The sequence below is a fragment of the Camellia sinensis genome, chromosome 14, assembly GCF_055761805.1.
Source record: "Camellia sinensis isolate YWXY chromosome 14, ASM5576180v1, whole genome shotgun sequence".
NCBI classification, from domain to species: domain Eukaryota; kingdom Viridiplantae; phylum Streptophyta; class Magnoliopsida; order Ericales; family Theaceae; genus Camellia; species Camellia sinensis.
Genome location: NC_138974.1, coordinates 89181720 through 89205787, shown reverse-complemented (window position 1 = coordinate 89205787; position 24068 = coordinate 89181720).

Genomic DNA, 24068 nt, shown 5'->3' with positions numbered 1-24068 from the left:
GCTTGTCGGAGCAAAATGAACGCAAAACAGAGCAACATCGGTTGACTGCCCGACGGAAAAGCATCGCCGGCGACAACTACTGTGCATTTTCCGGTGATTGCTTGATTAAGGTGACGAGAACTCGATAGTGTGGGTAAAAGATAGAAAACCTGACTCAATTGTGCCCCTAGTTCATCACTTTGCCCTTTTTTGTTTTTCCTTTCTGCTAAAGCAATTTTCATCAACGTGAGAGGTAAATTAGCACACTTGTTCCATTTTCTATCTTGAAAACATATGAGCCAAATTATGAGCATTGAAAATTTTCTCTTTTTGGTCCAAAGAATGGTCTGAGTTTTGGAAAAATGGAATAATTTTTGAGAAAATCAGTCAACTTCATTAAAAGTCCTCAAAATATTTTCGCAAATGACCACTATTCGATTAACATGAAATCAACCCTTGAGATGTGCAACTGCATTTGTCTTGTGAATGAACCCGTCATGAAGGAGAAATAGGACAACTGAATCAAATGGGGACGAGCCAATCAAATATGGATAGTTGAGTCGAATAAAGATACACCAATCAAATATGGACGAGATGAGTGAGTTGAAAAATGATTAAGGCCGAACTTCAAGATGAAGCTGCTACGTATCCCAAATATAGGAATCAGGCCATACGTAGTTCCGGTTAAGCTTCACTCGGGTATTGACACTCTCCTTTTGTGCTCTAACTTTTGCCAAAGCTGCCCTTTTGGGTTTTCAACCTTGCGAGCTTTTCATTTTTTCATTTCTCTATTTTTTTCTATCATTTTTTTATTTTCTATTTTTTTTTGTTTTTCTGCTCTAACTTTCGCCCGGGTCGCCCTTTCGAGTTTTCAGCCCAGCGAGCCTCTCAAGGGTAGTACTTCTTCACCTTGTCCATGTTGATTGGTTGTGAGAACTCCAAGCCATCCAAATCTATGAGAATGACTGCTCCTCTTGATCAGATTGATTTAATGATGTAGGGACCCCTCCAATTGGGTCTAAACTTGCCCTTAGGGCCGTGAATAGGTGCTCGGTTGTCTTTCAACACTAAGTCCCCTTCTCTTAAATTCCTGGATCTAACCTTTTTGTTGAATGCTCTAGAAATCTTGTGTTGATACCCCTGAATGTGGTATAATGCCTTCAATCTTCGCTCATCAAATAGCATCAGTTCCTCAAATCGATTATGCTGCCAATCAGCTTCTGTTATTTGACATTCAGCCATAATCCACAATGAAGGCACTTCTAACTCAATCGGCAAAACAACCTCCATTCCATATACCAAAGAGTAAGGGGTTGCCCCGGTAGACGTTCGGATTGATGTCATATATCCCCAAAGTGCAAAAGGCAACTTATCTGGCCAATCTCTATAAGTTTCTACTGTCTTACATAGAATGGTCTTGATGTTCTTATTTGCAGCTTCAATGGCTCCATTGGTTTGTGGCCTATAAGTTGATGACTTGTGGTTGTTCCTGATGAATTTGTCTACGTGTGATGCTTTCAACACTGAATACGACTGTGCTTCAACCCACTTGGTAAAATAATCAATGGCAACCAAGATGAATTAATGCCCATTTGAACCCTTCGGTATGACTGCCTCGATGACATCTATGCCCTAGACTGAGAAAGGCTAAGGCGAAGTCATGTTGTAAAGTTTTGATGGCGGGATGTTCATGCGATTAGCGTGGATTTGATATTTGTGGCATCGCCTAACAAAGTTGATACAATCATTCTCCATGGTTAACCAGTAGTATCCTTGTCTAAGGATTTTTCTGGCTAGCATTATACCATTCATATGGGCTCCGCACTTTCCTCCATGTATGGCTTCCATGATATGCTTTGCCTCTTCTTCCTCTATACACAGCTTGTGCATTCCCAGATGCCCTCTCTTGTATAACTTATCTCCACAAATGATGAACTGAGCGGCCAAACATCGTATCTCCCTTTTGTCTTTGGTGTTTGCCCTTTGTGGGTATGTACCACTTTCCAGAAATTCCAAATATCAAAGTACCAAGGGTTTTCATCTTGAACTTCTTCCATTGCGACTATCATTTCATACGTGGGGGCGTACCTTTGTTCTATAAGGATTGGGCGCATCTTGATCTCGACCGGTATATCTATCATTGATGCCAGGGTTGCCAATGCATCAGCAAATCAGTTGTTCTCTCCTACTAGGTGTGTAAAAGTCAGTTTTTCGAACCTCGGGATCAACATGTCCAAGGTCTGGTGGTAGACTTTCATTTTTTCCTCTTTAACTTTCCAATCTTTGTTGGCTTGAGAGGCGACCAAGTTCGAATCCTTGATCACATCCAACCTTATTGCCCTTAGTTCTAGGGCTGCTTCCAATCTGGCAATGCACGCCTCATACTCTGCTTGGTTGTTAGATACCTTGAATCGGAGTTTGAAAGCTAAGGGGATATGGGAATCATCCGGCGCTATGAGCAACACACGTCTATCCCATAGCCAAATTGATTGGACGCTCTATCAAAGTACAACTTCCAAGTGTCTTCTTTCATCTGCATGACCACTTTATCTGGAAATGAGCACTCCATATCTTCTCCTCTTTCAATTGGGTGATCAGCCAAAAATTCTGCTACAGCCCTTCCTTTGACAGATTTGCGAGTGACATACTTAAGGTCAAATTCGGAAAGCCAAAGCAACCAATGAGCTATCCTACTGGTAAGTACTGGTTTCTCAAAGAGATATTTGATTGGGTCTAATTTTGAAACCATAATTACTGAGTGAGCCAACAGGTACTGTCTCAACTTTCTAGTGGCCCATACCAAAGCTAAGCAAGCTTTTTCCAAAGGAGTATAGCGGGTCTCATATTCAAGCATCTTTTTACTTAAGTAGTAGATGGCCTTCTCCACTTTCTCATCTGACTCTTGTGCAAGCATACATCCTATAGTAGATTCGGTCACTAATAAGTACAGGATCAGCGGGTTCCCTGGCTCAGGCGGTGATAACACAGGTAGATTCTGCAAATATTGCTTGACTTGCTCGAACGCAAATTGACATCGATTATCCCATTGGAACTTCTTCCCTTTCTTTAAGAGACCAAATATTGGTTCATAAGTCAAGGTTAGCTTTGAAATAAACCTCCTTAAGAATTGCACCTTTCCGAGAAAACCCTACACTTCCTTTTTAGTCATTGGTGGCGGAATTTCTAAGATGGCCTTAATTTTAGATGGATCAACTTTGATTCCCCATTGTGTGATCAGAAATCCCAACATCTTGCCTGCAGTTACCCTAAAGGTGCATTTCTGTGGATTCAGCCTTAGCCTGTATTCCCTAATTCTCTCGAAGAATTTCTTCAATGCAGTGTAATGGCTTTCTTGATCTTTGGACTTGACAATCATGTCATCTACATGCACCTTAACTTCCTTGTGGATCATATCATGCAAAAGAGTGGTAGCAGCTCTATGATAAGTGGCCTCGGCATTCTTCAAACCAAATGGCATAACCCTGTAGCAGTATGGCCCCTATGGTGTGGTAAATGTTGTTTTTTCTCTGTCCTCTGGAGCCATAAGGATCTGGTTATACCCTGAAAAACCATCCATGAATGACAGTAAGGCATGCCCTACAGTGAAGTCTACCAATTCGTCAATATGTGGCAACGGGAAATCATCCTTCGGACTAGCCTTATTCAAATCCCAAAAGTCAACACAAACTCGGATTCTGCCATTTTTCTTCAGAACTGGCACAATATTGGCTAACCAAGTAGGATATTTTAATACGAGCAAAAACCCAGCATTGATTTGCTTGGTAACCTTTTCTTTAATTTTCAAGGCCCAATCTGGATGAATTCTACGAAGCTTCTGTTTGACAGGTTGGGCCTCAGGGTCGAGAGGGATCCTATGTTGTACAATCTCAGGTTAATTCCTGGTATGTCTTCGTAGGACCATGCAAAAACATCTTTGAATTCCTTTAAAAGAAGCAACTAATTGTTCACGTTCCTCTGAAGACAATGTAGAACCAATTTGGATCAAGCGAGGATCTTTTTCAGTACCCACATTTATAGAAACAATTTCATCCACTAATGGCTTAGCACGCCTTTCTTCCTTCCAGTCGAATAATTTTTTCAAAGCTCGAGGAATTTCTTCCTCTTCATTTTTATCAAGATCTTGAAAATTTTGGTCAATGTTATGAACTATGGGCACAGAAAAGTAAGTGGAAATCACATCTTCATTCAAAGCCTCGAGCTCACAAGTTGCATTAGACTCAAAAGAGAAAGACAAAGAACACTCAGACATTTTAGACAAACTTAAATTTGCCTCCAACCCCACAGGCCCACCAGACTCAGACTCAACAGCCAATTCAGAATTCTCAATACCTCTCTTTTCAAAATGCCAATTTATTTGTGAGCCATTCACTGCATCTATGATGAAGCTTAAGCAGTCAGCAAGTACCTCTTCCCCGATCATGGCAATGGTCACATCCCCCAAATTCATTGGTTCAGTGCTAGTATGCGATTCTGTCAGTAAATCAGCCAGTGTTAGACCTAGGACTTCTTTTGTGTTGCTTTTTGAGCTAACTTCTCTGTCTTGTCCGATGTTCACGCTAGGATCTACCCACTCCTTGTCACTGTCGGAGAGCTGATGATCGAAGAAGATCTCAAACCCAGGTATCTCTTCTTCTCCACTTGATCAAACCAGGGCTCAGGAAAACCACAAAAGGGGAAGTCTTCTCCTTGGCGGAGAAAGCGTCCGTTTAAGGTCCCACGAATCGGCTTATGAACCAACTCAAATTGCTGTCTGGTTCTCTTGGCCTTGATCCTTTCCCTGATCTCTTTAGTTTTCCTTTTCCAGTCATCAGTCATGGGTGCATACCCTAGTTCGAATGCATGTAGGTTATGAGGTACTTCACTGGCTGTAGTAATACGTTTCCTGCCACTTTGTCCCAATCCCATCCCTAGAATGTGACCTAGTTTACTCATGAAATAGATTGATTGGGCACTAACGTATACACCTTCATCTTTTGCCATGAGCGTTTGAACTAGCTGGGCCTCTGCCAATGTAAAACATGATAGGAACACATCTTCTTCCCCATGCTGTATTTCTAGTAGTGGTGTTGTGACTTCTGGGGGAGGATGAATGGATGAATTTCCGAAGACAATGGCAATTCCTCCGCCATATGGGTACTTTACTAATTAATGTAGTGTGGATGATACAGCTTTCATCTGATGAAGTCGGGGCCTTCCCAATAGCAAGTTGAATGTTGCGGGAACATCCATGACATGAAATTCAGCTTCGTGCTCAGATGGACCCATTATTATTTGTACTTTGATTGTCCCCATCACTTCTTGACTAGTATTATCATAGGCTCGGATCAATTGAGTAGTGGGCGTGAAATCTGCCAGCTTTAGCCCGATTGCATAAGCAGTGCGTGTAGGGCAGACATTGATGGCGGATCCGGTGTCTATCAGAACAATTGGGATCCATTTCTTTCTGCATTCCAGTGAAACGTACAGAGGCTTATGATGTTCTGATCATTCTATTAGAAGCTCTTTGTCAGCAAAAGTTATTGCTGGGGTGGTTTCTCTCAAGGTGATTAATGACACTAATTGCTCAAGAGTGGTGTCAATTGACAGCTTAGCCTTGCTCAACATTGACAACATTGCCTATCTATGTTCTCGGGAAGCCATGAGAAGTCCCCAGATGGAGATGTTTGCTTGGATCTTTTTTAGCTATTTTAAACAAGGTCTTCTTCTACTTCTTTCTCTTTCTCTTTATCAATGTCTGTATTTTTGCCTGAGGACTCGCCTTGGTCTAGTTGTGGAGGTTTAAAGTAACGCCCACTCCTAGTTAGGTGATTAATTTCTTCAGAATACCAAGTCTCATCAGGCAAAGTACTACCCCATTCATTATCGGTGTGTGCGAGCTATAGATCGCTATTATCCCACCATTCACCTTCGTTAACCGAAAGACAGTTGTCAAGCTTTACATGAATCATTCCCACGTTATACTCCGGCAGACTTTCTGATTCTTCTTCTCTCTTGGAACCCTTTTCGTTGCCACTGTTTACAAACTTTTCGGTGTCAATTTTTGGTTCATCCTTTTTCCCCATAGTTTCCCCATCAAAACCTTCCTCATCGCTTGCCCAACTGTGAGTAGCATTGGAACTTCTTGGATCTCACCAGCCGATCTGCACATTCCCCAAATCCAATTCCTCAAAGAATTTGAGATTGTCCAAGTCTTCTTCTAGATTGGCCAAGTCATCTAATCCCTGTTCAAGCATATCTTCTCTAACGACATTGATGGTACATGAGTCGGGTAGGATAACTTTCGGTTTTAACTGGCCAATAGGTACTATGTATTTGTTGGGATCATATCCTTCTTCCGACAGTTTTCTAGTCTCAATCACTGGTACTTCGGTTATGTCTTCTTTGGATCCTTATCTTGATACGGTCTTTTCTTCCTCAATTTGCAATACCACCACCACTATGGTTTGTTTTGGCTTTGGCTGGGTTAGAGCTGCATCCATCATACATAAATCAATGCTTTCTGGAATGCATACCTCGGGTTTGGGTAGATGGACAGGTGTGATGTATATACTAGGGTTAAAGGTGGGTGAGAGTGTATGGATATGGTTGAGGCGAGGAGGTGGTCAATTTTTGTCATGGGGTGGCAACGGGTTGGTAGTGATGTTGGGTTTTAGTGGTTGTGGGGGAGCTATGATCTTATTATGAATGAGGTCTTGGAACTCATGGGGAAGGTGAAAACAGTGGTCAGTGTCATGTCGAGGTTGTTGATGAAAGGGACAGTATTTGATAGGGTCGTGTTTGGCGGGGAGAGGATCGGGAAGAGGTTGGGGGTCCAAAGGCTTGACATACCCTCTTTCTATCAAGATTTTCATAGCTTTGGTCGGAGACATGTAGAGAGGGTTAAAGGTTCTAGCCGTGGTTCAGGTTGAGTTGGTTGTTTGTGGACTAGCATTGGCAAATGGGTCATCCATTTTGACAGTGGTGGTAGTGACTGAATTGACCTCAGAAGGTCTTGTAACTGTACTACTACTAGTAGTAGCATTGGAACTATGACCAAAAGCCTTCCGAACAGGTTCCTTATCATCCACAATGATTCTTTATTTGATAGCATCCTCTATCTGGACCCCTATTTCATGTGAGTCATTAAAAGTGAAGAGCGAGAGGACTATCATTTTTTGTAACATCTTTCCATGCAGATTTCTGACTATCATACAAATTTGGTCTTTTTCGAGTGGTCTGTTGGTCATCATTGCTACTTTTGCCCTCCATCTGGTGATGAAGGCCACGAAACTTTCATTGGGCTCTTGATAGGCGGCCTCTAATTCCCGAGTAGTCACTTCAATCTGGGTGTTATAAGCATACTGGGTGATAAAGGCCTCGGCTAGCTCTTCCTATCTTTGTTTTACCAAGTCCTCTAACTTAGCATACCAGATAGCAACCACTCCTGACAAAGTTTGTTCGAACAAAGAAAGCTTTTGTGGACGAGCCAAACCCATAGGCTTTAAGACATCAGGGAACAAGCGAATATGCACCATTGGGTCACCGGAGCCATCAAACCTATCAATGTATGGCATTTTCAACCATTCTGGCAACTTCACAGCTGTCTCAGTGTACCCATCTTCGATGTCCGGGATTGAATTGACTCCTTGTGCCTTTTTGAAAAGTTTTTCCAACTTGGCTAGCTTCAACATAGTAGAGTCAGACTGAGGTGCTTCAGAGGAAAAGAGCCCTCCCACTAGTTGTGGAAGGAGAAATGATCCTCATGAAGCTTGTGCAGGAACCCTCAGATCTTCTGGTGAGTTAAGTTCAGGAAACTCATCAGCTGGTGGAGGTGGAGGTGGAACTGGATGAGTCATCGGAGGTGGTTGAGTAATGGACGCCCTAGATGAGCGTTGCAGTTCAGCAAAAGTATTACCTTGAGCGGCAAGAGTAGTGTCTTGGGCAGCAACCGTAGTGGCAACGGTATCCATGCTCGGTTGAAGGGCCAACAGTATGTCTGCTATATTTTTTGGAATCTGAGTCATCACTGATTCTGGTGAGTTGAGTAGTGATGATCTAGCAAGTGAAGAAGGGGTATTCTGGACAGTTGATGAAGCTTTTGCTCTTCTTCGTGCAACCGGTAGCAAAGAAACTAACACTGGCTGACCTTGAACCAAATCTGCACTTTTGCAAAGTCTACCAACGCGAGTCCAAAGAACTTGGGGGATATCAAACCTTTCAAAAACTATAGTTCTCGACTACCTTGCTGAAACAAAACGGGGCCCCCAATCAAAATTTCATTAGCATCCTAGCTCAACTAATTACTGCTAACTCATGTTGAAAAACTGAATGCAACCCCACAAATTGAAATGACTGAACCACTCATCCGAATCTGAGGATTCCCATACATTACACATAACACATAGCAGGAAAGAGAACAAACACCCCTATGGGAGCTAGGGTTACCCTGTCCTAACTTTGAAATGATCTAGGGTTTCATTATTCAAACAAGCGGCATCATACATCGTAGAAATGGGAGAGCATCCTGTCTTAATTTTGGAAGGTACTATAGCTCATTATATGCACAAGGTTAGCTCTACTCTAAGGGTTGAAGTCAAGGTGACATTACCAAAGAGTTCTTTGGGTCACAACCAATGAAGATATTAGGAAATCAGAAGAGTCAAAATAGCCTCTCTTCAAAGTCTGAGAACCTTCAGATCTCAAAAGATTATAACACAAGGCCTCCAAAGTAACGTAGAGATAGGTGTAGTGTCACAAAAAGTGTGCCTGTGCTCCCACCAGTATCTGGACCACACAAGAACTTTAAGTGCACCAATGCATGCAATGCAATAAACATATAATTGAAAATAAAAGTCATATCATGGAATTCGAGTCAAGGTTTCATAAAATCTCCAGCAGAGTATGCCCGGGGGGTACCCGTGCGTGTTAAACAGTTCAGACCCTCGATCTCTTTGATCTAGTCTCATTAGTGCAATGTGAAACACAGATAAGAGTCCATATTTGGAAACTTTTAGAAAATCCATTTTATTGCAAAACCTTTTTGTTAGAAATGGACTGCGTCATCAGATCTCAGAGTCGCCGCCTAATATTTTTGGGAAATTAAGAAACCCATGAATTGTGCCAAGGCCACTGTTCGTCATAACCAAAGTTGTCATGGTTCGAAACCTTAGGTATGAGAGAAGAAGGTCATTAATTGAGCACTCCCACCCACCCGATCAAAAGATCGGCCTTTACTAAACCATGATATTAATTTTATTTACTTTATATGTTCATATTCTGATTATTTAATAAATCCTAAAAACAAATTACTATATGAAGTATACAAGTATAGATTATGTCACCCACTTTGGAACAACTTGATTTCATGTAGTTTTGGAAGAATTTTGAATATGTACAACCCAAATAAATTGAGTTTACAAACATGAAAATCAACATCATTCCAAATTAAGCAACACAAGCTCCATCCACTGGCATTCATAGAGTTATATCACATAAGCAAATAGCCTCATGGTAGAATGCTAAACATAGTAAGAAAAACACATACAAACGGGATGCTAAAGCATAAAAACTTACATGTTTGACGTCCCAGGAACAAGTTACAAAACAAAGTTAGTAAAATATGCATGATCTTATATACAAAATCCTAATGTAATTCACTCATGAGATGCAACTAAAGATTCGGCTTCTAAGATATAACATGTGAATCATCTCAAGAACATGAGGTAGCGCACATAATCACATAGGAATTTATTAAATCCAAAAATGCAAAATTAGCCGAATCAAGATACATGAAACAAATATGCAAAGCATGGATATATAATAAAAGAAAAAATATGATGCATATTCACAAATAAAGAAAGCAAGTAAAAGAACGGTATAGAAAGAAGCGGGGCGGGTAATTATTACAACACTTGAAAGAATAATTACAAACCAAATTAGAGAGGGGTGGGGAGAATATTACAACAAAATAAAAACCTCACAATACACTCAAAATAAAATAAATGAAAGAAAAAAAAAGTTTCGTGTGCCTTGGAAACCACCGGAAGTTGGTTAACCTCGGAAGACAATGCCATTTTGTCCAAAAGAAGCTAACCGGCCAGCCAACTAGGCCTAGCGAAACCTTCCAAAGAAAGATTGAACTTCTTGATTTCCAAACTTCCTCTTGATCGCCCTCAAGTTTAGGAAGTGTGTTCTCAATCCTCAATTTGAAAGCTTGGAGTCCTTGCTAAAATGATGGCTTGGAGGTGTATGTGAAGAAAAATTATTATCTCTCTTGTTTTTGCTCACTTTTACCAACACCCACTCTTCCTCTTGATCAAAGCTAATGAAATTCAAGTATTTCAGAATTTTTGGAGGAGTTTTGGATGTAAAAAAGATGGAATTTCAGTTTGTATGGAAGGTATGGGGTGTATATGGAAGATAGGTGTATTTTTAGCTTAAAAACTCAATTTTTCTCTTTTTTTTTCACTCTTTTCTCACTCGTTTTTCTTCAATTTCGTGGTATTCCCTCTCTCTTACAATATGATCATTCTATATAGGCAATGAGGGAGAGTGAAGATAAAAAAGAAGGTGGGAGACAAGGTGGGAAACAAGAATGTGATAGGAAGGGTGAATTTTCAAAGTGGTTGCATGGGATACTCTTTTATGGATGCAACCAAAACCTCTTTTTGACAATGGGGATGATTAGGTATGTATTTGGTGATATATGGGTTGGCAAATGGGGTAGAGGAGTGCCCCACACACAAGAAAAAAAAATGCAAAAATACTTTGTCTGCTGGTTTGAAATGGTAAAATATTATTTGAGAGGAAATATAATACAAGGCAAAGCTTTGGCAGAGTGGTTAAGGTGTTGGGTATTGAGTGGTAGGTTGGGGGTTCAGACCCCCTTCCAAGCTTTCCTTAAATTCAATTTTTTTGGGTAAAGACAAGTCAGCGCCACGTCATCAGCAAGGACCAATCCAGTCATGCCACGTCAACAAGACCGCCACATCAGCGTCCCAGTTAGCATTGACGGAATATTCTGCATATGGATCAAATATTCCCTGACTTAACAAAATATTCCCTCACATAACAGAATATTCTCTGAGTTTTAAAAATTACAATTTGGCCCAAAAGTTTCAAATAATTGTGCTGTAACCCAGATTTTGGGAGAATTTTCAGTGAGGCCCCCAGAAGTGCAGCAAAGGTTGGTCCTAACTAAACGAACCATTCTGGATGCAATCGTGAGGTCAGAATATGCCCTTGGAAAGGTAATTTGTGGCTGTTTAAGGTTGGAAACAGGGCTCAAATTCTAAGTTTTCTTATTAAGGATTCTGTGAAAAACACTTTCTTGTTTTCATCATTGGGTAATCAAAAGAAAGCGCCCATATCTTAGGGCCGGTCAATATGGGGTGTCTACACCTTTATTTACTCTCTATTTTATAATTTTAGTGGTTAATTATTTCATACAATCCATTTTTAAGCTTAAAACCTTTACTAACCCTAAAGATTAGGTTATTTGAATAAAATAAATATAATTTATTTTAGTTTAAATGACTAAAGTCATATTTTCTATAAAATAGGAGGTTTTCAATGAAAAAAATGGATTTTTAATAATCCATGGCCTTAAACATAAACTAAAATAAATAATATTCATAAAATCAACCGAAACAAACAATTTTACAAGAAAAGCATTTAGACTTGGATTATTGAAAAACAATGCAAACAAGGACATACATATGCTATGAAGGATAAAGAGAGCTTATTCGGATACCCACTCAAGCGTCTTACATGCAAAACTTGAAGTAAATATAACCTAACATGCAACTAATACACTCAACATGCAACCCAGACCCGGTTTGAGACTACTAGAATGATAATTATGCAAGGAAAAACAAACAACAAGTAATAAAAAGAAAGATAATGATGTAAGCTATTTATATGATGGTTCAAACCAGGCCTAACACATAAGTTCACTACAACAAAATTGATTTTTTACGGCATCACATCAATGACATACTATAAATGCAAGCCGTAGCTTTTCACTTTCACGACTTTCTTTTTTTGAATGTCGTAAATAATATCTTAACCATGGCGTGTCTATTGCGTAGGATGTTAATGCTAATAATGATGATTTTTTTATAGCTTACAATGTTAGCTATAAATAATGAAATTTTTTGCGACATACATATGGCATGCCTTTAATACATCAATTATATACGACATACATATGCCAGTCGTTAAAAATATGTCACTTTTCATGGCTCACCATTTAAGTCGTGAATGGTATGATCGAAAAAATAAGGCCCCAAAATAAAATAATCTGGCACCAATTACCAAAAAATATGTTAATTTTTTTTTTATTATTATCAAAATACATTGGCTCTTTGGTTCTAGTGGGTTTTAATCATAAAGCAACATAGAAGAAATAGACGGAGAAGGGGGAGGGTTCAAAAATTGGTTAGAAGGGGAAAGGGTTCTTCAAACCCTTGTTCTTGTTTACGGCTAATTAACTAAATAGCCGAATCAAACCCTTTTTTTTCTAGGTTCTATGATCAACTAAATAGTAGTAGTGATCGAGAGGCAAACACAGCGGTCCCGAAGCCCTTTCGAGGTTCTTCAAAGCTTTACAGCTATGTTGACCTACACAAAATAAAAAGAGGATCTTGCTATGAGAGGTGAATGGTGCACTCATCTCTTCGGTGGTGAGACTAGTTCGACGGTAAGACACTTATCTTATCTATTTTCTCTTCCTTTCCCTCTTTCTATATATATATATATATATATGCTGGAAAAATATGATTTTATAGGCTTATTTTGGGCCAACTTTGAGCCCAAATTTGAGTGGATCCCATACGTCTTTTGGGGTGGGTCCAAAAAGGTGACATGTTCCTTACCGCATGGCAAATCACACGGTGAAGACGGTTCTTCAAAACCATTTATGAGTGAATGGAAAGTTGACATCGTTTTCGGGTTCGTGATTTGGACAGATTCAAACTGCCAGCAGTTATCGGTTCAAAACTGTTTCCGCACCTATTCATTTCAAACTATATCCGTTCGGTTTGAAATTTAGACCTGTTTGGCTCTATAAATACCAGGCCATTTCTAGTAGTCAAGAGACCCAAAAAATTCGTTTGTTGCTTTCTAGATTTTGCTCTTTTGCATATATATTCTTCATATAATTTTAGGAAAATTCTAAGAGTATAGAATACAGGTTTGTTCGCCGTACAGATTGTTTGGAGTGCTACTACAATCTGTGTAAAGATCATTCTATCCTGGGAGATAGACGTCATTTATCCATAAGCATTGAAGCTTAAGGACAGAGTGTCTCACGCTCGACTTGATCGTTTTATTGTTAAGTTGTTTCGGTAAATAAATTCTGTAAGTAATTTATTTTTATTTGTTTGATTTGGTTTCAAGATATTTATTTTACATAGAAGATTGTTCAAATAATCTTCAGACATAATTGAATTATTTTGTTTATACAGAATTTTTCATTTGTTTCCTTTCTTCTTCTTACAATTTTTTCTCTGTGTTTATACAAAATAATATTCTGGTTGGAAAAACAACTAGTAGTAATATACTATTTGAAAAACAATCGTAATGCCAACTAGTAGTAATAATATACTAGTAGTCATTAACAATTCATAATATTTATTTGTGAAGCCGATCAAAAATTAATTTTGGTTTTCAGAAATAATTTCTCAGTTTTCATTAATTAAAATTCTGTTTTCAGTATTTTAATTTTTGAAGTGTTACAGAAATATTTTTCTATGTAGAATTAATTTGTTTAAATAAATTTTATTTTCAAATTAATTGGAAATAAAAGTTACAATTCTTGTTTCTTTTATTTTTACAGAATTAAAATTCTATGTTTATGGTTTAAATTTTTTGTGTAGTATAAAATTCTAATTATAATTTTGTTTTATAATTTAGAATTCATGGCTACTGAAACTAATGCTCAAACAAGTACTGGTATGGTGGTTGCAACTGCTCTAACCCCTCCTCCTGTTGTGACTATTCCAATCAATCATGGTGAAAAGTCAGAGAAGTTCTTAGGAAACAGATTTTAAAGATGGCAGCAGAAAATGTTGTTCTGTCTTACTACTCTCAACCTGGCATGGTTTCTCCGTAAGGATGCTCCTACTCTAAAAGAGGATGAAACTGTCCGGCAAGTGGTTGCTACGGTCGATGCCTGGAAATATGCTGATTTCATTTACCGAAACTACATCTTGAACAGACTTGACAACACATTATACAACGTCTACGATCCTATCAATATGACAAAGCAACTTTGGGAGTCTTTGGAGAAAAAATACAAAATAGAAGATGCTAGCTCGAAGAAATTCGTAGTAGGCAAATCTCTGGACATTGGGATGGTTGATTCTAAGACAGTGATTAGCCAAATTCAAGATCTCGAACTCATTCTGCATGACATTCATGTGGAAGGCATGTCTCTCAATGAATCCTTCCAAGTTGCTGCCTTAATTGAAAAATTAGCATAAGGCTGGAAGGAATTTAAGAACTACCTCAAATACAAGCGTAAAGAAATGACCTTGGAGGACTTGATTGTGTGTTTTAGGATTGAGAAGGACAACCGCAATTCTGAGAAGCGGGCTGGTAAGCATTCCATGGAGGCTAAGACAAATGTAGTGGAACATGCTCCAAAAGCAAAGAAACGCTCCAAAAGCAAAGAAACGAAAGTTTTTTTGAGAAAGTTTCACACAAGGCTCTAAAGGAGGGGAAACTAAAAAGTACATGTTCAACGGCAAATGTTACATCTGTGACAAAGAGGGACATCGGGCTAAAGATTTCCGTAGCAAGTGCAAAGGCAAAGGAAAATCAAGCAAGAAGCCTGCTCAAGCCAATATGACCAAAGTGGACAAAATTTCCAATGGTGTAAGTAACATAAATCTTTCTGCAGTTGTTTCTGAGGAAAACCTTGACTAAAATCCTAAAGAATGGTGGGTAGACACTGGTGCTACTCGCCACATCTGTGCCGACAATGAAATGTTCACATCTTATTCTGTGGTAGACAACGACGAACAACTTTTCATGGGCAACTCCTCGACTTCTAAAGTTGAAGGACAAGGAAAGATTATTCTTAAGATGACATTTGGAAAGGAACTAATTCTCAACAATGTGCTGCATGTACCAGAAATTCGCAAGAATCTTGTTTCCGGATCTTTGTTGAGTAAAAATGGATTTAGGCTAGTTTTTTAAAGTGACAAGTTTGTACTTACCAAAAATAGGATGTATGTAGGAAAACGTTACATGTCTGATGGCCTTTTCAAACTAAATGTAATGACTGTTGTCCATTCTGTTATTAATAATAATACATCTTCTTCTTACTTGCTTGAGTCTTCAAATTTATGGCATGGTAGGCTAGGACATGTTAATAATAGATCTTTGCATAGATTAATTAGTATGGAATGTTTACCTAAATTTGACATTAATTTAAATCCTAAATGTGAAATTTGTGTTGAGGCAAAATTAACTAAAACACCCTTTCATTTAATTGAAAGAAGTACGAAACCACTTGAATTAATTCATAGTGACATTTGTGATTTTAAATCAATTCAAACCAGAGGTGGGAAAAAATATTTTATCACTTTCATAGATGACTATACTAGATATAGTTATGTTTATTTAATTCGAACCAAGGATGAAGCTTTGGAAACTTTCATTCAATATAAGAATGAAATTGAAAATCAACTTGGTAAGAAAATTAAAAAAATTAGAAGTGATAGAGGTGGTGAATATGAATCACCTTTTGGTGGATTTTGTAAAGAACATGGAATAATTCATCAAACTACCACTCATTACTCACGTTAGCAAAATGGAATTGCTGAAAGGAAAAATATGATTTTAAAAGAAATGATGAATGTCATGTTAATAAGTTTTGGATTACCTCAGAACTTGTGGGGGGAAACAATACTTTTTGCTAATTATATTCTTAATAAAGTACACCGGAAGAAAGTGAATCAAACACTTTATGATTTGTGGCATGGGAGAATACCATCCTATAAATACTTAAAAGTGTGGGGGTATTTGGCTAAAGTGGCTATTCCTAGTCCTAAAAAGAGTAAGATAGCTCATAAAACTATTGATTGCATTTTCATTGGTTATGCCAAGAATAGTAGTGCATATCGATTTTTGATTCATAAGTCAGAACATCCCAAAATGCATGTAAATACTATTATTGAATCTCGGAATGCATCATTCTTTGAAAATATATTTCCAAATAAGACTGGACAAGAGACTAGTAACAATAAAAGATATTATGATGTTGTTTCTAGTCATAATCAAGAACAAGATCAACAACAAGAGCAAGAGATAGATCAAAATGAGGAAGAGGAATCTAGGTGTAGTAAACGTAGTAGAACCTCAAAATTTTTTGGTCCAGATTTTCTAACATTTTTGTTAAAAAATGAGCCTTTAACTTTCAAAAAAGCTATGTCCAGTCTTGAAGCTTCTTTATGGAAAGAGGCTGTAAGTATTGAAGGTTAATCCATCTTGCAAAATCACACTTGGGAATTGGTGGATTTGCTACTAGGTTGTAAGCCTCTTGGGTACAAGTGGATTTTCAAGAGAAAAATGAAAGCGAATGGATCAATTGACAAACGCAAGGTAAGACTTGTGGTCAAAGGATATAGACAAAAAGAATGTCTTGATTACTTTGACACATACTCAATAGTTACTGCAATAACATCCATTAGAATGCTAATTGCCATTGCATCTTTGTACAATCTAGAAATTCATCAAATGGATGTGAAAACCGCTTTCTTAAATGGTGAGTTAGATGAAGAAATCTACATGGAGTAACCAGAAGGATTTTCTGTTCCAGGAAAAGAAAAGAAAGTGTGTAAATTAGTTAAATCATTATATTGTTTAAAACAAGCGCCAAAGCAATGTCATGAAAAATTTGACAAGGCAATGATGTCAAATGGATTTAAAATTAATGAATGTGACAAATATGTTTATATTAAAAACACAAACAAAGGTTATGTTATAGTATGTCTTTATGTGGATGATATGCTCATCATAGGTAGTAATAATGACATGATTAAAACTACCAAGAAAATATTGAATAAACATTTTGACATGAAAGACATGGGGATTGCTGATGTAATTCTTGGTTTAAAAATTATCAAAACGTCAGAAGGTTATTCTTTGTCACAATCACATTACATTGAGAAAATGCTTGACAAATTCAGCAAAGATGATGATCACCTTGTTGGAACACATGTGGACGTTAATTTGTTTCTTTCTAAAAATGTACAGGAAAGTATTTCTTAATTAGAGTATGCTCAAATTATTGGAAGCTTAATGTACTTAATGAACTGCATTGGCCCAGATATACCCTATGCAGTAAGTAAATTGAGTAAATATATGAGTAATCTCGGAGTAGAACACTAGAAAGCTATTATAAGGGTTCTAAGATATCTCCGATTTACTCGTAACATTAGGCTAAATTATACTAGATATCCAGCAGTACTTGAAGGATACTGTGATGCAAACTGGATATCGGATACTAGAGACTCAAAATCCACCAGTGGGTATGCCTTTACTCTTGGGGGTGCCATTGTATCTTGGAAATCTTCCAAACAGACTTCCATTGCTAGGTCTACTATGGAATCAAAGTTTATAACTTTAGATAAAGCTAGGGAAGAAGCAGGATGGCTTCGTCACTTCCTTGAAGATATTTTAATGTGGCCAAAACCGGTGCCTGCTATATGCATACATTGTGATAGTCAATCAACAATAGATAGAGCATGGAGTCATATGTATAACGGTAAGTCATGACACATTCGTCGTCGACATAACACCGTGAGACAACTACTCTCTAATGGAATTATTTCTATTGGATATGTGAAGTCTAAAGACAATATAGCGGATCCACTAACCAAAGGGTTATCAAGAGAGTTTGTTGAGAATTCATCGAGGGGAACTTAAGCCTATTAAATAAGAGTTATCACAATGGCAACCCAACCTAGTTGACTAGAGATCGCAAGATCTAGGTTCAAAGGGACAACCGAGTTCTGTATGACTCAGAAGGATTACTGGGGAGTCAAACTCCTATCCATTTCTATGATGAAATAGTGATGTTTGCGGCGTTTTAGGTTAAGTAATACTTTTAATGATTCTTATATCTAGGAATACCTAATGGAGTATGGCAGGATACTCTTCATAAGAATCACCTATGTGTGTGTGCACTGGGCCGGTTCTATGAGATTTGTGAAGGGCTACAATTCTTTAGAGCCCTCATGAAAGACCAGGTTGTTCAAAGCCAAAATGAACACAATAGTGAGAACTAAACTGTGTATGGTAATATGCTATGTGAGCTCTATTGTCTTGGTTTACACAAATGGCTGAACAGTTCAAGACATCATGTTCATTGGTTAGCTAGTAAATCTGATAGTGTCTCACAAAGGAAGGTTCAAAAAGCCAAAAGTTACCTATCCTTTGCAGAATATTTCCAATTTCTGTACTCTCTGTAATTAGATCATGTTGTTGCATTTTCTCTCCATCAAACTCCATTCATGTGGGGGATTGTTGGAAAAATATGATTTTATAGGCTTATTTTGGGCCAACTTTGAGCCCAAATTTGAGTGGATCTCACACGTCTTTTGGGGTGGATCCAAAAAAGTGAAGTGTTCCTTACCGCATGGAAAATCACATGGTGAAGACGGTTCGTCAAAACCATTTATGAGTGAATAGGAAGTTAACATCATTTTCGAGTTTGTGGTATAGACAGATTCAAACTACCAGCAGTTATCTGTTCAAAACTGTTTCTACACCTGTTCATTTCAATTGAAATTCAGACCTGTTCAGCTCTATAAATACCAGGCCATTTCCAGCAGTCAAGAGACTCGAAAAATTCATTTGTTGCTTTCCAGATTTTGCTCTTTTGCATATATATATATATATATATTCTTCATATAATTTTAGAAAAATTCTGAGAGTATAGAATACAAGTTTTATTCGCCATACAAATTGTTTGGAGTGCTACTACAATCTGTGTAAAGATCATTGTATCCTGAGAGATAGATACCATTTATCTGTGAGCACCGAAGCGGGGCGAATCTATCTTAAGGATAAAGTGTCACACACTCGACTTGATCGTTTTATTGTTAAGTTGTGTCACGCCCTCATAATAATAACATTAAAACCCATCAACATAGACATGAATTGGTATAAAAGATAAATATTCTTCTATTCATCAGAGTAGTTCCTTACAAAAGTATTATATGTTAATCAACAAAAGTAGATGCCCTACGGGCTTACAGCTTTCCAAGTTAACACTTGGTTACAAAAAAAAAAGAGTACTAACTCAATACATATAAAGCCCTTGGCTTGAATTTACATGTAATACACCAAAAGAAAAAAAACAAAACAATCCGCCTGCCTCTAGCCTCCCAAGCTATGTCCTTGGAGGTGGCATGCTACCTGTACCTGAAAATGATGTCCCATAAAGGGTGAGCCACAGCCCAGTAGAGATATGCCAAACACAGTATGAGCAATGACTAAGACATTAGCAATTGATAAATGTTCAATTTCCATAAGCCAATTCATAACCCATTTCCATTTCATGACCACTATGTTCATGTTTCATTTCAATTTCCATTTCTTATCAATTTCACAGTTTACGTCAATGGCTCAGAACCTGGCCAACCACTTATATGAGACAATGGCTCATATTAAACATTTCCCATTATACAATAGATAAACACACTGTGTAACGCCCTCAAAAAAATATGGCTTTAAACCCATTAAATAAGACATGCATTGATATTCAAAAGTTCCACATTCTTACATTTAACAGAGTTTCATTACAAAAAGTATTACATGTTAACAACAAAAGCAAATGCCCTATGGGCTTACAGCTTTCCAAGTTACCACTTGGTTACAACAAAAGAGTACTAACTCAAACACGTTAAGCCCTTGGCTTGAATTTACATGTAATTCATCAAAAGTAAAACAACTACACTATGTCCGCCTCTAGCCTTCCAAGCTATGTCCTTGGAGGTGGCATGCTTCCTGTACCTGAAAATGATATTCCCATATAGGGTGAGCCACAGCCCAGTAGAAATACACTAAACCAACCATGGACAATGACTAAAAGATTAGCAACTGATAGATGGTCAACACTGACACTTCCATTTACATCTCCCTACGTTACCATGACAGCCAAGTCTATGTTACAATTCACTTTTCGTTTTTGTTCAACTTTGAGTTTGAAAACAAGGCTCAGTACTCTGGCCAGAACGTTTGATGAGATTATAGTTCATCACTAGAACATTTTCGAAATCCAAGGTGGATACACATTATGGTGTTGTATCAATAACACATAAACTACTCCCATACTTCACAAACAATGATGATATACATTTGAGTGCTATATCAAATCAAACAAACTTTTCAATAGATAAGCATATGAGCTCTATCACTACTACAACAGATAAGCATATGAGCTGTATCAACACTTCAACCGATAAGCATATGAGCTGTATCAACACTTCAACCGATAAGCATATGAGCTGTATCAACATTCCAACAACCGGTTTAGAGGTACATCCCCCATCTTCCCCTAAACCATTAACCGGTTTAGAGGTACATCCCCCATCTTCCCCTAAACCGTGGAGTACATCCCCTATCTCCTCCCATACACAAGTAATGCATATAAGCACAGAATCACATATGCAATCAATCAATACATAAAATTAATGTATTCTATCAACCGACATGCTCTATGACACATCCAATTGATTAGTTTTAGTTTGCCTAATCATCAAGCATCGTCTACAACAATCAACACTACCCTCCACCGGTAGCCCAAAACAATTATTTCTAAGCAGGAAATAAATGCACAATGGATATTCAATCGACATTTCAATTCGGTGAGTGATAAATAATTCAACTACACCCTTTAACCCCATGCACTCCCAATCTCAACAATTCCATGTCATTTCCTCATTTCCCACAATTAATTATCTCAATTAATTAAACAATGTAATTAGGTCATCTTCCATAATTACCATTACCACCCTTAGGTCCCATTTTCGTCAATGATTCAACATTTATTCCATTTCTCTATACCAAGCATGCATCTAGGTTTATTACAAATAAAAACCCCGACTTTTGTAAAATAACACAAATGGCCCAAACTTTCACAAAATTACCAAACCAACCCCAATTACCAAACCAACCCCAACATCTCAAATTACCAAAATTTAAAGACAAAATCCATAGAGAGGAGTAGGATATCCCTACCTCAAATTCAGAGCTCCAAGGGAGAAGACAACAAAACCCAACGTGCTCCAAAACCCGAGATTTTCAGATTAAAATGAAGCCCTCGACGATCAACAACTTTTTGTAAAGGCCAAAGGTGAGTAAATCACTCCTACTAGATCAAAACCTAGAGAGAAGGTAGTATCTAGAGAGAAAGACTCAACAATGGTGTTTTGGGAAAAGTAAGAGAGAGAAGAGAAGTGAAAAAGTGATTTGAAAAGTCACAATTTCGGGACTTAAACCCAGTCTTCCGCTCGAGCGTAAAACACCCCGCTCGAGCGTCCACTCACAGACTTCCGCTCGAGCGGCCAACCTCCCGCTCGAGCGCAGAATGCACTCGCCCAGCACTTTTGCAGAACCAGGCCTCCGCTCGAGCTCCCAACCCTACGCTCGAGCTCACAACACTGCACAACAAGATACTGGATGGATGTAATCTACGCTCGAGCGCCAACACCTCCGCTCGAGCGTACAGGCCAAAAATCTGGGCAACTAGTTTTGGTTTCTAAACTCAACCAACCTGTAACAAACCCGCTCAACACATCCTATAACTCAAATACCAAGTAAGAAAGGATGTAAACAAGATAATAAACAACTACCAACATCCACGGACACAAGTCCGGATCACTATACAACAAGGGTAAACCTGGGATCGCTATAACCTCCCCCCCTTAAAGAATTTCGCCCCCGAAATTAAGCACAAGTTTTCAAAACAGGTTTTCCTCCATTTTAATCAATGTTACAATTTAACATTCAACAATTCGACCCATTACCGGTCATCCCATCCCTTAAATAAGAGACATATCACAATATGTAAACAACATATGTACTTTCAACATGCATCAACATTATGCACTATCCTTCCAATTTCAACAATATATTCAACAGATATAATGTTACATTCAACTTCCATATAAGGCAAGTTCCAAAACATACTACCAATAATCAAAACATCCTCAATGTTTCACAACTTAAGACATATAAAAGCTCTTAAGTTCAACAAAATGTAAAATTCAAATACAAAATTACATATCAATAAACAAGTCCGGATATTTCTCTCGGACTTCCAACTCACGTTCCCAAGTGGCTTCCTCCACTCCGTGATGTTTCCACAAGACTTTCACCAAAGGAATGGTCTTACCACGCAGGACCTGATCCCGCCTATCCAAGACCCGAACCGGTCTCTCCTCATACGAGGCATCCTCATCTACCTCTAAATCAGTCCAATCCAACACATGTGATGGATCTGGCTCATACTTCCGAAGCATACTCACATGAAACACGTCATGCACCCCGGACAACTGCGGCGGTAAGGCTAACCGATAAGCAGCCTCACCTATCCTTTCAAGGATCTCAAAAGGACCAATAAACTGAGGGGATAACTTCCCACTCTTCCCAAACCGCATCAAACCTCGCCTAGGTGATATCTTCAGAAAGACATGATCACCTACTTCAAACGCCAAAGGCCTCCTCCTACTGTCGGCATAACTCTTTTGTCGACTCTGGGCTGTAACAAGCCTCCTACGGATAAGCTCAACTTTCTCCGTCGTCTCCCTAACCAACTCCGGACCCAACAAAGGTGCATCACCCACCTCGGCCCAACAAACTGGAGACCTACACGGTCGGCCATACAAGGCCTCAAACGGTGCCATACCGATGCTAGACTGAAAACTGTTGTTGTAGGCAAACTCTACCAATGGCAAGTGCCTCTCCCACGTCCCACTGAAATCCAGGACACAACCCCGAAGCATATCCTCGAGGATCTGAATAGTACGCTCGGACTGCCCGTCAGTCTGAGGATGATAAGCCGTACTAAAGGTCAACCTAGTGCCCAAGGCACTCTGCAAACTCTGCCACAATCTAGCAGTAAAACGAGGATCTCTATCTGAGACGATCGTCACTGGGACCCCGTGCAACCTCACTACGTCCCGAATATACAAATCGGCAAGATGATCTACCGAATCTCTCACGCGCATAGGAATAAAGTGCGCCGACTTAGTCAACCGGTCTACAACCACCCAAATAGCATCACTACCCCGCTGAGTCCTCGGAAGACCTACAACGAAGTCCATAGTGACATGCTCCCACTTCCATTCGGCAATAGGCAAGGGTTGCAACAAACCCGCTGGCCTCTGATGCTCGGCCTTCACTTGCTGGCAAGTAAGGCACTTCGATACGAAAACAGCCACATCTCTCTTCATACCCCGCCACCAAAATTGGCGACCCAAATCCTGATACATCTTAGTACCTCCCGGATGCACCGCAAGGCGCGAATGGTGAAACTCTCGGAGTACCTCCTCTCGGCAAGCCTCCGGTACAAACAAACGGTCTCGGTATCTCACACTCAGGTCGGGATACACCGTCAAACCCTTCTCAACTTTCCCACTGGAGATCTTTTCTCGGAGGGATTCTACCTCAAGGTCACCTCGTTGTGCCTCTAACACTCTAACCACAAGTGTAGGCTGTGCAACAACAGAAAACAAGGCCGCAGCCTCAACAGATTCGCCCAGTAGCAAATCAAACTCGCCAAGTGCTCCCAACATCACCCATTCCCGGATGGCTATACAAGCTACATCACTAATGGTTTTCCTACTAAGGGCATCGGCCACAACATTGGCCTTTCCCGGATGATAATGCAACTCAAAATCATAATCCTCGATGAACTCCATCCATCTCCTCTGTCTCAGATTCAAGTCTCTCTGTGTAAACAGATACTTCAAACTCTTGTGATCCGAGAATACCTCGAAACCATCCCATCTAACACATTCAACCGTACTAGGCAAAACCTCCTTATTTTGTAAGCCCTCTTACTCCTACACCGA